The 15,365-nt window shown below is 40.1% G+C and overlaps 1 protein-coding gene and 1 pseudogene across 1 annotated transcript in view; one reads left to right on the plus strand and one right to left on the minus strand.

Moving 5' to 3' along the window:
• Window positions 1-3,640: 3,640 nt before the first annotated feature.
• Bank1 (B cell scaffold protein with ankyrin repeats 1) overlaps window positions 3,641-15,365 on the plus strand; it is a 288,847-nt gene continuing 277,122 nt past the window's right edge. The window contains exon 1 of the mRNA XM_021158677.2: window positions 3,641-3,759. The gene's annotated coding sequence lies outside the window, so the exon portion shown is untranslated. The remainder of the gene's footprint in view (window positions 3,760-15,365) is intronic.
• Window positions 11,430-12,925, minus strand: LOC110291801 (heat shock protein HSP 90-beta pseudogene; annotated as a pseudogene).

The following is a 15,365-nucleotide window of genomic DNA, read 5'->3' on the forward strand; positions in this document are numbered from 1 at the left end:
ATATGACCAACTATCAACCTTATCAGAATCTCCCTGCTACAAATGGCTCCATGACACATGACCCTCCATCTTATGAATCCAATGACTACTGTCTTGGGTTGCTTTCTGTTGCTGTGATAAACACCATGACCAACTATGACTTGCAGAAGAAAGGGTTTATTCATCTTACATTAGAGTTCATCACCTAAGGAAGTTGAGGCAGAAGTTCAAGGCAGGAACTAAAGCCAACACATGGAAGAATGCTGCTTGCTGGCTTGTTCCCTTTGGTTTGCTTAGCATGCTTGCTTATGCCATGCGGGACTGTTTGTCCAGCAGTGGCACCACCCAGAAAGGACTGAACCCTCCACATAAGTTATTAATCAAGAAAGCGTCCCTAGAGACTTGCCTGCCAGCTAATCTGATGGAGGAAGTTCCTCAGCTGAGATCACCTCTTACCAGATGACAGCTGTGATCATGCTGTCTCCTCACAAAAGAGAAACTCTAAGACAGTTTTCGTGGAGCTTTAGCAGTGTTTAAGGTCTTCTAGCATGAAAAGATACTAATCCTTGGGATGCATAGCAATTGTAGGGGGTTGCTTTTCCTTAATTTGACACAAACTAGAGTCAGAAGGGCTGGCTTACTGTTTCAGAGGTTTAGTCCATTGTCACCATGGAAGGAAAGGTGGTGACATGCCAGCAAGCATGATGCTGGAGAAGGAGCTGAGAGTTTGACTTCTGGATCTGAAGGTAAAAGGAGGGAAATGCCACACTGGGCACAGCTTGAGTTTCTGAGACCTTGAAACCCACCCTGTAGTGACACACTTCTGCTAAGAAAGCACACACCCACTCCAACAATGGCCATATCTTTTAATAGTGCCACTCTCTATGGTCAAGCATTCAAACACATGAGTCTATGAGGTCCATACCCATTCAAACCACCACAAAGAACAATACTACATATGTTTCTATGCATACAAATCTGTGTATGAATACCAACAAAGTCTCCACAGCAAGCCTACTAGTATTTGACAACTTGCTTTGTATAAGGCCACCATGAGATCCCCTTGGCTATGTGTTTCTTTGTGGAGCATGTTGACCACAATATGCTTGCCCCCACAAAAGGAAATTGTTTAGAAATTTGGAGATGCTAGGTGTTTATACACAGTCCCTGGTGAATAGTGCTCAAGTTGCTTAGTCTGGGTCCTGAAGGTCTATCCAACTCAAAGGGACAACAGACAACTGACTCCATTCTGTTGTATAGTCTCATACTCTCTGGACAGTTATTCGTGCTCTGAAGTCTCTGCTATACCCAACTAGAGAAGCTATGCTTAATACTGTAACTGAATCAACCCAGCAATAAGCAGACTAATGAAACACCCAGGTCTTATTCCCGACTACTCCATAGTTGAACAAGGCAGAATTTGTTTTGGTGAACCTATCTGATTCTGTGAGTATCACTAACATTGTGGTTATTAGCAGGTACATTTAACATTAAAGGGTGAAGCCCCCCCAAATGAAAACAACAACAACAAAAAAACCAAAATGAAACACTCAAGGTCTCTGCAGTTAAGAGAAAAAATATTTATGTGCCCCTATGTGCATTAATTCATTGGACTATAAAAATAATTCTCCTTTATTATTTTATTGTTATTCATAGGTATTTTACCTAGCATTCCAGATTAAAATTTCATTCTCTTATTACCTGAGTGCGTGCTTGTGTATCCCATCATGCTAAGTGCCTGTAGACATCCGAAGAGGGTTTAGAATACCCTGGAACTAAACTGATGGATGGTATTCATCTACTTGGGTTTGGAGACTTGAATCCAAGTCATATGCAAGAGCCGTATGTGCTTTTAACCATTGTGGTATCTTTCTAATTAATTTTAAATAATTATATTACCTGTATTAAAGGCATTTACACAAAGAAATGATTTCACTTTACAACCTAATACATGCTGTCTGTGATATTCTTATCTACAAGAACTTGTCCGAGTTCTAATGGCTATTTTACCTAGCATACAAGATTCATATCACATTTTCTATTAACCCACTTTATTCAAGAAAACTGACCCCCTGCAGGCCTATGCTGCATTTTAAATGAGACTTATAAATTACAGATCAACCTAACTACTCTAGCCTGTCAGTCACTAATTACATCTAGATTATTACTAATAAAGCGACCCTGTATCTTTCCTTGAGGAGCTTGGCTCTCATGCATGAGCTCCTGAGTTTGTATCACTTGCAACTGTGTAACAAGTCAGGCATGACAGTCATGTGCCTGTCATGCTAGTGCTCATGAGGCAGAGACAGACAAATCACTGTAGCTCACTAGGCAAATGTCATTCAGTTGGGCAGCTCAAGGTTCAGTGAAAGACCCTGATCAAAAAATAAGTAAGATAAGATAAATAAGATTCAAGGTTTACGGTCCCACTGCAGACTGAAGCCAGGTTGAAGTTTGTGAGAGGTTTTGCCACTGAAGGCTGTGATGGTGTCCTTGGTCAGGGCAGGGACAAAGGCCTGTGTTGATGTTCCTGGTCTCTAGAAACCATGTGGAACTCCGTGACATGTGCTGATGCTACAGTCCATACAGATATATGTGCTCTGTGCTGTCACCAGAAACCATGTGGAAACCCAGTGTGCCCATTGAGTATAAAGGACAAGGAAGCTACTTCTGCCATTGTATTAATGACTGTAGACACACAGTTGAGCAAGAGAGACAGAGAAGGCTTTGGTGACAATCCCTACCTTCACCCAGCCCTACCCCAAATGAAATAGCCTAGACAGAAAGCCATCAAAGAGAACTCTTTGAAATGTGATAAAGATCCTGAAGTGTAGCTCTTCACTATTGATGGCTCCTCATGGCAGTGCTGGTGGGGAAGGGCTCAGTTTTCTTCAAGTGGCTACCCACCAAGAGTATGACTCTGCTCCAGTGAATACATGGGCAACATAAATTGGAATTGTTTGTTTCTCCTCCCCCTCCCTTTTCCTTTCCCCTCTCCCACCCCTTCTCCCTCTGCTTCCCCTTCTCCTCCTCTTTCTCCTCCTCCTCCTTTTCTTCCTCCTCCTCTTCCTTCTTTGTCCCAAGGGTTGGGGGACAGACCTGGGAGGACTGGACAATGAGTATACTCAAGGTTAATGATTTGAAATTCCCAAATAATCAATGCAAATATTATTTAAAAATTAAGGTACAAGCTGGGCGTGGTGGCGCACCCCTTTAATCCAGTACTTGGGAGGCAGAGGCAGGAGGATTTCTGAGTTTGAGGCCAGCCTGGTCTACAGAGTGATTTTCAGGACAGCCAGGGCTATACAGAGAAACCCTGTCTCAAAAAAACAAAAACAAAAACAAACAAACAAAAAATTTAAGATGCAGAGCACTAGGAGAAGATAATCAACAGGGACCTCTGGCAGGGGGTGACCCCAAATCTACTCTGCATCTGGAAACAGGGTTCTGAACTCTGGTGAGATGATCTTATAGTCAGCTTATGCTGTGAAGTTGACACAAACCTAGAATCATCTGAGAAGAGGAAAGGAGGTGAGGATTTGCCCCTACCAAATTGGTCTCTGGCACATCTGTTGGGTGCTTAGGTGCTAATTGTTGTAGGAGGGCCCAGACAAGTTGAGCAATGCCTAGGCATTTGGGCCTGGGCTACATAAACAGGAGCCTGGAAATGAAATGAGCATGGAAGCAGCATTCCCCTATGAGCTCTGCTTTGCTGCCTGCTGGTTCCTGCTTTGAGCTGCTACCCTGGCTTGTCTTGGTGATGGACTGTGCTGTGAATTGGTAAGCCAATTAACTCTTTCCTGCCCATAGTTGGTTTTGGTCAGTATTTATCACAGCAACAGAAGCCAAACTAGGGAAGATGTAATTTTGTTCCTATGTGTGTGTGTGCTCTATGTGTGTATTCTCTCTCTCTCCTCTCTCTCTCTCTCTCTGTGGGTGTGGGTGTCTGTGAGTGTGTATGAGTATGTATGAATGTACGTTCATGCATTCATGTGTGTGTAAATGTGTGTAGAGGCTAGAATTTGATATCAGATATCTTCTCCAATTGCTTGTCACACTTTTTGGAAGACAAGGTCTCTCAGTGAACCTAAAGTACTCTGACTCTGGTAAGCTGGTAAACCAATGTTCTCCAGGGAGTCTCAGTCTCCATCCTGCTCAGATCTGAGACTGTAAATATGTAGTAGTACAGAGCCCCACTTTTCCATGGGTGCTGGGGAGCTGGATTCAGATCTTCCTACTTGCATTGCAAGCAATTTACAGATGAATCATCTTCCCAGCCTCCAGATATGTTTTTCTGAGCTTTGCCTGGCTGAGGATCCTTTTTGTTTCACATAGTATCTATTTCTTTAAAATTGAAAATGACTTTATAGGTATGCCTCATTCTTTAGCTAGGATGGAATGAATAAATGGGACTATAAAGAGATACTCTTAATTCATGTGGCCTGTCCAGATGACTGTACCTCTCTCTGTAAGTAGCAATAAGTCCAAGTTTCTAGAGAGAATTACAAGTGAGAACCTTAACACCCAAGCCTTTGTGAAAGCTCTACTTTCTGTGGCACTTCTGTCTGTGCTGTTGCTTAAATTTACTCAGATGCATTTTCCTTCATACAGAGAACTGTGCTCTAAGGGTCAAGTCACCTGTCCCCTGCCTTCCTCTACAATCCAACATACAGCAATCATATACAATCAAAATCATTAACTAGGTACACCTGTGAGGAGCAACAGCCTGCGCTCATAGTAGTTCTGAAAGGTGGTGGGACTTATTTCTGAGTTCTGCTTCTTCTGAAATGTAAAATAAAATCTACTCTTGAATTCAAGGAAATCATATTTTTCTTATGAACATCCATCATACTTAACATGAACTTGACAAAATGCCAAGGAATTTCAGTATACAAGCCTTTACAATTGGTCACAGGACAATGTGGATAAAGGGCTAAATGAATCATGACCATATATGCCATATATCACATACCTGACGTGATAAAGCCGCTTCTTTCTGCTAGGAATCTTAAGTTTGTAGGGTCCAGATCTTGAAAATAGCTAAATTTAAACATGATTTTTCATGTAGTATAGTAGGAACATATGCAGATCAAACTGTTTCCTCTGTTAGTTGCCTAGCAATCTCGTGTTGAGTACTGTTTTCATTTCCCATCATCCATAGCTACCTCTACAGGATGCCTCCTTTGCTATCATGCCAGTGTTGTCCTTAGTAGGAACTATCCAATTCTGTTCCTCTTGGCTCAAGTGGTGGGTTGATTATGTTGGGATCTCATTCCCTTTGATGTCTGGGATCCTTTTTATTGAAAGCCCTGACTTTTAAACTATCTCTTCTTCTGTATTCTGATTGTGTTCTCACTGTTACAGGCTTTGTCATACTGATAAACAGTGCATTCTCTAGGCTTCCTGAAGTATATATATATATATATATATATATATATATATATATATATATATATATATTTCAAAAAGCTTTAACTGGTTTAACTGGGCAGGGCTTACAGTAAAGTTAATACTATGTCTTGAGATCATTTAACACTATAGACTTAACCTGCTGTCCTACTGTGATAGATAGTTTTATATCTACTTGACATAAGCCATAGTCATCTGAGAGAGGAAAACCTCAACTGAAAAAATGCCTTGGAAGATGGGTCTGTGGGCAACCCTTTCAAGCATTTTCTTCATCAGTGACTGTTGTGGATGGGCAGAGCCCATTGTTGGTGTTGCTGCCCCTAGGCTGGCTGTCCCGAGTTCTATAAGAAGTTTCAACAAACCATAGGAGAAAGCCAATAAGAATAACCTCTGCGTCAGTTCCTGCCTCCAGAATCTTGTGCTACTGAGTTCCTGTCTTGACTTAATTCAATTAACTTACCCTGAGAAAAATACTGTATACTCTGACTGTTGATGTTTAACCTGACCTTAAGAGAACAATATTACAGAGCCTTGGATTTTTTATGCATCGTTTACAATCTAAGTTAATGCATAACTTTAAATTTAATTTATGTATTTTCTCATGCACAGCCCAGAATTATGTATGTATGTATGTATGTATGTATGTATGTATGTATATGTGCTGTGGTAATCACTATCTAAAAGCAGCCAACAGGTTGGAAGTAACATTAAGAAAAATATCCATCATAAATGTTGCAAACGTGGAAAAAAGTTGCTTATGTCTCTTCAGCACTGAGTGCTAATTGTGACTCATTTGGGGTCAGTAATATTTCTTTTCTTGTAAAAGTTGGTTAAAGAATTCTGTAATGAATCCCTTATCCTTACCCGTGCCATGTTTTCTGTTCTGTTCAACAAATAGAGGAGAGTCCTTTGTTACAGAACACAGAGGTACAGGTATAACTGATAGGGCAAAGATTCAAACAACGAAATGATTACAGATAGGCCAGTGACCATGGTCTACAGATAAAGATAACAGAGAGAGAATTTGAAAGTGCAAATCTCTCAGTAAAATTAATATAAGAGGCAGGTGTGTGTTTGCATTCTTTAACAGACGAATCTACATTTTGAGGTTCTCTTCTAATGATGCAGCATAAAACACAGCTGTCTCAGTTTTCATCTTCTATGATATACCTTATCAAAGCTCATCTAAACACTCTTCCTTATTTTATGATTCATCAGAATAGCTCTGTTTTGTGTAAAAGGGGATTTCAACTTTTCTAAGCTCCAGGATGTTAAGTACCTCCCATGCAATGTGTTGCTACCACTGTCTACATCTTCAGAAAGGGCGTGTCACAGGAAAGCCACCAGTTAGATAAACCCTCTCTTTTCCAATCTTTTGTTTCTCTTAATGTGAGCCATCTCTTTCAAAACATATTCCCACTTAACACTTTCCAGAGCTTATAGAATATGCTGACTAGAGGTCTTTGCTTCTTCAATGTATAGAACCCTTTCCTTGAGGACACCTGGCTCTTCTTTTACTGGCCATATTGAAGCTAGAAGAGATTGGACACCATGGATAGAGGTAAAGGTGTTTGTGTAAGCTATCAGCTTATGCCTTGATGTCATGTGAAAGAAGGGAGGAGAGTGTAACGTCTAATCACATGTCATATTGGGGCACAGAGATTTTGGAAAAATCTAGAGACTAAGCTTTTTTTTTTCCATGCATCTGGAGTGTAGAGATTACCATTCCAAGTTTCAGGATCCATAACAAGCTTAGTTTTCAAACTCTTACCATTGGGGATTAAACTTGTTTTGTGAATGTGTTGAGTTGAAAATTAAATGAGAATCGAGCTACGGTAGTCATGATGTTCAAGGCTTGTATTTAGCCTTCTCTGACTTCTAGATATGAGAAAATAAGACCTATTTATTCTTTATATACTGGTATCATACTCATGATTGATTACTGTTAGAAATTTATTTTCTAGCTTATGTCTTAGTTTTGACACTTATCTTATAAGACTAATTACATTAATGTATCTCTTTCTGTGTATGTATGTAGTGTGTACATGCGATTAGGCTGCAGTGCATATGGAAGTAAGAGGCTAAGTCAGATTTGATTCTCTCCTTCCAGCATGTGGATCTTGCAGATCAATTCAGAGCATCAGACTTGGTGGCAAGCATCAATACTCTCTGACCCATGCTTCTAACCTACTGACATCACTTTTGTTTTAATTTTTATTATTTTTCTTTTTCTAATTCTTTGTATGTATAAATTTGTACATGTGTGGGGACATGAATGTGTAAGTTTTACAAAGGGAACCTGGAAGTTGTTGTAGGAATCATCTTCTATTGCCCATCTACTTACTAATTTAGGCAGGTGCTGTCAATCAAACCCAGAGCTCACCATCACATGTAATCTCACTATGCACCTTGCTCTTGAAATTGTATCTCTACTCTCTGAGGTTGAATGTACAGGAGAGCATCCAGGTGAACTGGCATTTATGTGGCTCCTGGGAATTTGGGTCCTCATGCTTGCTTGACAAGTGCTTCTTCTACTGTGCTATCTGCCTAGCTCCTGACATCTATGCTTTTAATTGACCCACACCTATTCTTTCTCTCTCTAAGAACAATATCACATTTTGCTTAAAAATGGGTTTCTTCCAATGTTAAGCTTTCAAATTTTGGTCCCATGATAGCAAAGAAGATAAATCTTCATATTTTTCCTTCCTAACTGAAAAGATTGTTTCTATAATCAGCCTAGGTCAATGAATGTCTTTTTTTTTTTTATCAATTCTTTTTTTTCTTAATTATTGGTTACTTTATTTAATTACATTTTAAATGTTGCTCCCCTTCCCAGTTTCCCTTCTGAAAACCCCTATCCCTTCCTCCTCCCCCTGCCTCTATGAGGGTGCTCCCCCACCCACCCACCCACCCACCCACTCCTGCTTCACTGTCCTAGCATCCCCCTATACCAGGGCATTAAACCTACACAGGGCCAAGGACCTCCCCTTCCATTGATGCCAGATTAGGCAATCCTCTGCTACACGTGCAACTGGAGCCATGGGTTCCTCCATGTATACTCTTAGGTTGGTGGTTTAGTCCCTGGGAGCTCTGGGGTTCTGGTTAGTTGATATTGTTGTTCTTCCTATGGGGTTGCAATCCCCTTCAGCTCCTCTAGTCCTCCTCCTAACTCTTTCATTGGGGTTCCCATGCTCACTCCGATGGATGCAAGCATCCACATCTGTATTGGTCAGATTCTGGCAGAGCCTCTTAAGGGACAGCTATACCAGGCTCCTGTCAGCGAGTGCTTCTTGGCATCAGCAATAGTGTCTGGGTGTGGTGTCTGCAGATGGGATGGATTCCTCGGTGGGATAGTCTCTGAATGGCTGTTCCTTCAGTCTCTGCTCCACTCTTTGTCCCTGTAAACTGCCTTGTGAGTTTTTCCTCTTTGACTTTAGCATGTCTGTTGCTGTAGTTTTTGTTCAGCTCATGTTTAGGCAGCCATGAGGTTGATATCTCATGCTTGTAGTTTTTAACATTCCTAGAAGATGGTCACACAGTAAACCCTTTGTCCTCTGGCTCATAGAAGCCTTTTAGCCCCTCTTCCACAATGATCATGCCTTGGGTGCAGGAGTTGTCTTTTAGGTGCCTTATTTGGGATCAGAGCTCCACAACTCTGCATTTTGGTTGGTTGTGGGGTTTTTGTAACAGTTTTACAAAGACAATTTACATAGCATAAAACTCGTTGGAAGTAGATATCAATATATGCTTACAGGTCTACAATAGTCATTTTTATCTAATTGATACAATTTCCATTACCCTCCCCACAAAGAAGTCTTCTCTCATGGATCACTCTCTGTGCATCCTTCATTCTCAGGCCTGGATAATCACTTATCTGCTTTTCACCTTTAAAGATTTGCCCTAAGAGGACACTTCATGCGAATGGAATCACACAATGCAGGGGATGTAAGAGCATCTTTAAGTTGCTTTATATTTCCATGCTACAACATGTCTCTTTTAAAAATTTCAAAATCTTAAGGGTTTTTAAGATAGGCTGATCCTTAATGCTCAGTCCTCCTGGTGTAGTCTCAGGGGACTTATTATTATTATTTGTCAATAGCTCTTTTAATATCTCACCAAATTTTGTCAGTAGTGAAGAAATAGACTAGAATTCATGTAAACTCTTTCCGTTGATACCCATGAATTTAAATGTCAAGTAAAACATTTTTTCAAAGAGCTTCCTACTTATATTTACAGACATCAGACAAATTCACCATATCCTTTCTTTCTGCTATATCTCATATTTACCCTGTGTCCTTGCTCTCTTATCAATAAAGTTCCCAGACTCAAGTTTGTGTGTCTATTACAGCTACTATGCATTAGGTACATACATGTATGTGTTAAAACCTTTAGTTATTCTTCAATTCAATTTTAAACTTCTTTTTCTCCTGTGTGTTTGTCTTAGACCCGAAAAGAAATTGCCTTTCAATGATGTATTTTCTTTTATTCAAGAACATACATGGTATCAAAGACCAAGGGAACTTCATAAGTAATCTATATCTATATCTATATCTATATCTATATCTATATCTATATCTATATCTATATCTATATCTATGTCTATGTCTATGTCTCTGTCTCTGTCTCTGTCTCTGTCTCTGTCTCTGTCTCTGTCTCTGTCTCTGTCTCTGTCTCTGTCTCTATTTGTTTCATTAATAATGCCCTGTGATTTCTAAATATTTAGCAAAGACTTAGGGCCAATGAATTGTTGCCACAAATGTAGAGCCTTAGCAATTGAGAGCTTCCTATGTCTTGAATGGAAGTACCAAGACTAATGAACTGGCACTTGATCTCTGTTGTGTGGATGTCAAGAGATAGCAGAACCTTTAAAAGGCCTGCTGCCAAGGTCTTAGGTCACAGGACTGTTTCCTGCTAAGGGATTGATGACATTTTGCTGGTTTCTTGTTCTGACTGTGTCTTAACATTTGAACTTCTTTTCATGAATACTCTCACCATGATGTGATCCTTCATAATAGAATGCAGAAAAAGTGTACCCTTGCCAGAGCTGAGCCTGTGCTGTTTGAGATTTGAGCCTCTAAAACTTCCTACTAAACCTTGTGACAAACAATCCTCACCTTGGTAGAGGTTCAAGCCTTTCATTATAGCAATGAAGAACTAAGGAGTAAAGAGCCCTCTATCCTGAAATCTCACAGATTCACTAGGGCAGTGGAGATCCTTCATGAGTGTCATCTTCAAAAACATGCTATCACCCACTCAGTCCCTCTCATGGTGATGAATCCAAAGATTCAGCAAAGAAACAATCACAAGGTATATAAGAGATGCTGTTCTGTTACCATTGACTGTATGCTTCAAACATTTCTGCTATCTGATTTTGGAAAATGAAATTTTAAAATCTTAATGACAGTTTTACAATTAAAATTTCATATTTGCCACGTGCCTCCTTATTTTCAACTCTTGCGTATAGAGTCATATGCTGTTTCTTCTTCGAATGAATGATTCTGCTTTTGACTAAAATAACTTACTTTTCAGGTAATAGTTTAAAATGCTCTGGGCTTCAGCTTCAAAGTAAACCCCTTTTTTGAGACAGGGTTTCTCTGTGTAGCCCTGGCTGTCCTGGAACTCACTCTGTAGACCAGGCTAGCCTTGAACTCAGAAACCTGCCTCTGCCTCCCAAGTGCTGGTATTAAAGGTGTGTACCACCACTACCCAGCCAAAGTAAACCCTTTATTTTCTTCTCTAAACAGTGAATAGGCTACTTACCACCCTATCCTACTGTATCATTTATATTGAAAGCATTCTCTTCTATACTCTTTTTCCTTTTTTTTTTCTTTACCTTAATTTCAAAACAAACAAACACAACCTATAAAACATAGCACCCAACCCTGCTTTCCTGTAGTAGGGTAATTGTCTGCCTTAACACACAAAACTGGATAGAGGAAAGCCTGTAGACATGAGAAGAAAGCCAGGAAGTTCAGGGCCAGACAGGCTCTTGGGGGAGCCAAGGGAGAGTACCTAGAGAACATGGGCTTCCTAGGTGCTCTCTAATCTACTTCTTCCATGCCAGATACATCCTCATCTTTCTCAAGTGTAAGGGAAATTCCATCAGGAATGGCAGCACCGAGCTCCTCTGCTGTCACCTCATCTTCCTTGGTGCCCAGATCTATGATCATGCAGTAGATGCAGGAGTGGGATTGGAGATCCTCAAATGAGAAACCAGAGAGAATAGAACAGTTTCATACAGAATCATCACCATGTCCTTGACAGCTTTGACATTTTTGTCTGTGTCAGCCCTCTGCCACAGGGTCAGGATTGATCTCTAGGTGGTATTTGGTCATCATGTAGCCCATTGTAGAGTAGCCTTGAAGTGCCTGGGCCTTCATGATTCATTCCATGTTGACTGTCCAGTCATAGGTGCTTGTCACAATGCAACATGGTGAAGACAGAGGCCTCTTGGAGATTCTTACCTTTTTAATCTTCTATCCAAGATCTCCTTCATGAGCTTGAAGAGATTCTCAAACTTTGGCTTGTCCTCTTCTATTTCATCTTTGCTTCCTTGTCTTCTCATAGCTCCAGGCCCACTTTGGTCACCAAGACCAATCTTTTTCTATCAAATTCCTTGAGCTGCTGCATGCAGCATTAACAGGTTCAGTCATATACACCACCTCAAAGGCCTGCTTCTGCACATGCTCCACAAAGACAGAGTTAGCCACCTGCTCTTTGCTCTCACCAATGATACAGCAGATGGACTTCTGTGTTTTCTTCAAGTGAGACATGTACTCTAACAGGTAAATCATCTCATCTCTAGACTGAGAGGTGTGCTATTGGAGCAGTGCAGAGATGCTCTGATGGTAAATAGAATATCCATGGACTAGATTCTAAGCTTTTAATTTTGGGAGAATACCTCATAAAATTTCTTGTAGTTCTCTTTGTCTTCAGCCAACTCAGAGAAGAGCTCAAGTCACTTCTTCACAATATTTTTCCTGATAACTTTTAGGATCTCGCTCTATTAGAGCATTTCATGTTAGATGTTCAAGGGTATATTCTTAAAGTCAACCATGCCACAGATAAAGTTGAAGTATTCAAGTATTAGGTTATCACAGATGTCCATGATAAACACATAATAAGCCACTAGATAGGTTGAATAGAATCCAACACCAAACTGCCAATTATAGAGACACCTTGACCAGCATGAAGGGCCTCCATGAATGCTTTTGTGCTAGAGATAGAAACGGTTCCTGTGTTCTGTATGAGGTCTGCCTTGGTCATGCCGATTGCTGTGTCTATCAAAGTCAGCATGTGCTTCTGAGAGTCGCGGATGTCAATTTTCAGCTTCAACCTCGTCTAACTTGGAGGAGTATGTGAGGCTCTCAAGGGGAATCTCACCTAGGACATCAGAAGCACTAGAGATCCACTCTCCAAAGGAAATTTCCTTGTGTGAATAGAAATTATTGATGATAAAGGACATGAGCTGAGCAATTTCTGCCTGAAAGGCAAATGTCTCCACCTCTTCCTCTATATGGCACACTTCTTCGGGCATCTTAACAGGAAAGACAAGTTCAGAGAAGGAAAAATTAGTTCAGAGAAGGGTGGACCAGGACCACATCAGATGTGCATGTCAAGTCTAGGCTGTGCAAGGATTACTCAAGAGTAATTACTTCCTTTTCTTGACTCAGGTCAAGAGTCATGGTCATGGGTCTAGGAAGTGCCACCCACCCTTGCACACACACACACACACACACACACACACACACACACATAAACACACACACACACACACACACACACACTGATAGCTAGTTACATCACTGACCAGAGCATATTATCTTTGCTTTGCTTCCTGTGGAAGCTCTTGCCCAGCTACTTCTCCTTCTTCAAACATTCTCAAGGTCAGCATTTCTTTATTCTTACTTATTTATAATCAAATCTCCTTTGACAACCGTATTACATGCAAGAAAATTCTGGAACATCCTAATTATCTCAAAATATGTTTAATAATATGAAATCATTTAATATTTTTGAACAGAATTCTTCACAAAAACAGAGAGAATGAATGAAAAGTACCTTGAGGGAGAGGAGTAAAAGCCATATCTTTCCATAGGAACTACTATTATGTCTCACACATAGTAAACACTTTTTAAATTAATTGATAAATGATGAAAACAATGTTTTGATTATCAGTCTTATGAATGACTGAAGCTAAAAAGATTCCAATGATGAGAAACCCATTTCTATTTACAGTATCCCATTTGGAAGGAGGGGGTGTTGCAGAAACATTGACTTTGATTAAAGATATGTTTGACACTGAAAAAGTAAAAGAAAAGATGTTTTTCTGAAGTACATTTTTATAAATATATGGTAAAGTCTGAATTCATGTAAGGCTTATATCCCCCTACCCATGGTGTGTGTGTGTGTGTGTGTGTGTGTTTGAATTATTAAATCAACAGTACCCACATTATGGTGAATTACAACACTTCATGCTTATTTAAGATGCTAAGGCATACATTATTCTGTTGGTTATAGAGAGTGGGACTGAAAGTCTAATTTAATCAGTAATTTGAATACAAGGAGAATTCTTGACATACAAATATTTGATTTAATTGATTGATAAAACTTTGTTCTACTCATCAAGCATCTTTCTGGCAATCTTACTTTCACTCTGTGTCTAGTCAGGGCTGTGAATTGATGGGTAGAAGTGGTGATAGAAGTCACAGTAAAAACAGAACATGCTTATTCTACAAACCATTCTTGATGTATCTGAAAAGAGATGGCTAGCACTGTGTCCACTGGAGTGCAGTGCAAGACAGAAATGTCCCGTAGAGTCTTAGCAAATCAACCACCAAGGAAACTGAACATGTGAACACATGCTGATTTAGAAAACAATTGTAGGCAGATTTTCCTTATTAATGTGTTTTTTTTTTAAGCTTATATCTGGAGATTACGATAGAAAAATCAGTCCCATTGAGCCAAAAGTCAAAGTGGTATGGAGAGAGACCAGTTCCTTCAGGAAGCTTTGGAAACATTCCATATCCTGCCTTTTCCCAGGTCTCCTGTATTCTATAACATATTTCTGCTTCTTCCCTCTTAAGACTACATCACTCCAACCTGTTTCCTTACTGCATCTCCTAACTCTGCCTCTCATGATTGACGACATTCTACCTCCTTAATCCTGGCTTGTATTCCTATGTCGTGCTGCTAATTTTCATTCTATATTCTATGTAAGCAATATCTATATAAAATCAAGGGTTATTTCTCAGATGAATATTACAAAACTTGGTTAAATATGAGAAAAGTTAAGGAAGGAAGAAAGCAACTCACTAATGACGGGAAAAAAATGCTGTTGTTAGAAAGTTACTTCACTTTCCTGACATTCTACTTTTGACCTAGATAACAAGACAGACAATGGAGCTCAGATGAATAATCTAATTTAAGGTCTAAAACTCCAGACTTGTTCCTGAACAAGAAAGTTCTGCAACTAGTGAACAGCCAGGAAGATCCAAAAGATTTCACTTTTTAAACAAGCTGTTGCTTTAAGAGCTGGCTCTGTTTGAAGTGCAGGGAATCTGCAAGTAGGGATAAACTCAACAGCAAGTGCAAAAGCATCCATTCTGTAAAGGGCACAGGGAATGAGCCATGACACCTGCTATGGGGCAACTGTGAGCAACTCCAGCCATCCAATCATGGGAAGGCAGTGTCAGTGTGAGGCTCTTGTAATCTCCAGAGATGGGGGTGATGATATTGAGGCCGTCTATTTGCTGCTAGGGGAAAGAATTTGCTGCAAGGGAAGAAGTCAATGGATCCAGGCGTTTGATATATTGAGAAACAAGGAACCAACTGCGCCGAGCACTTCTGTCATTGTCCAGCAGAGGTAAAAATCAGAAACTTGCAATTACACACTGCTGGGGGCATTCTAACTGAAAAGGCCTCTAACTGTGACAGTTACTAAGTGCCTCTTCCCTGAGAATAAATGCGAACCTAGT

The sequence above is a fragment of the Mus caroli genome, unplaced genomic scaffold (genome assembly GCF_978045245.1).
Source record: "Mus caroli unplaced genomic scaffold, Mus_caroli_1 scaffold_3, whole genome shotgun sequence".
NCBI lineage: Eukaryota > Metazoa > Chordata > Mammalia > Rodentia > Muridae > Mus > Mus caroli.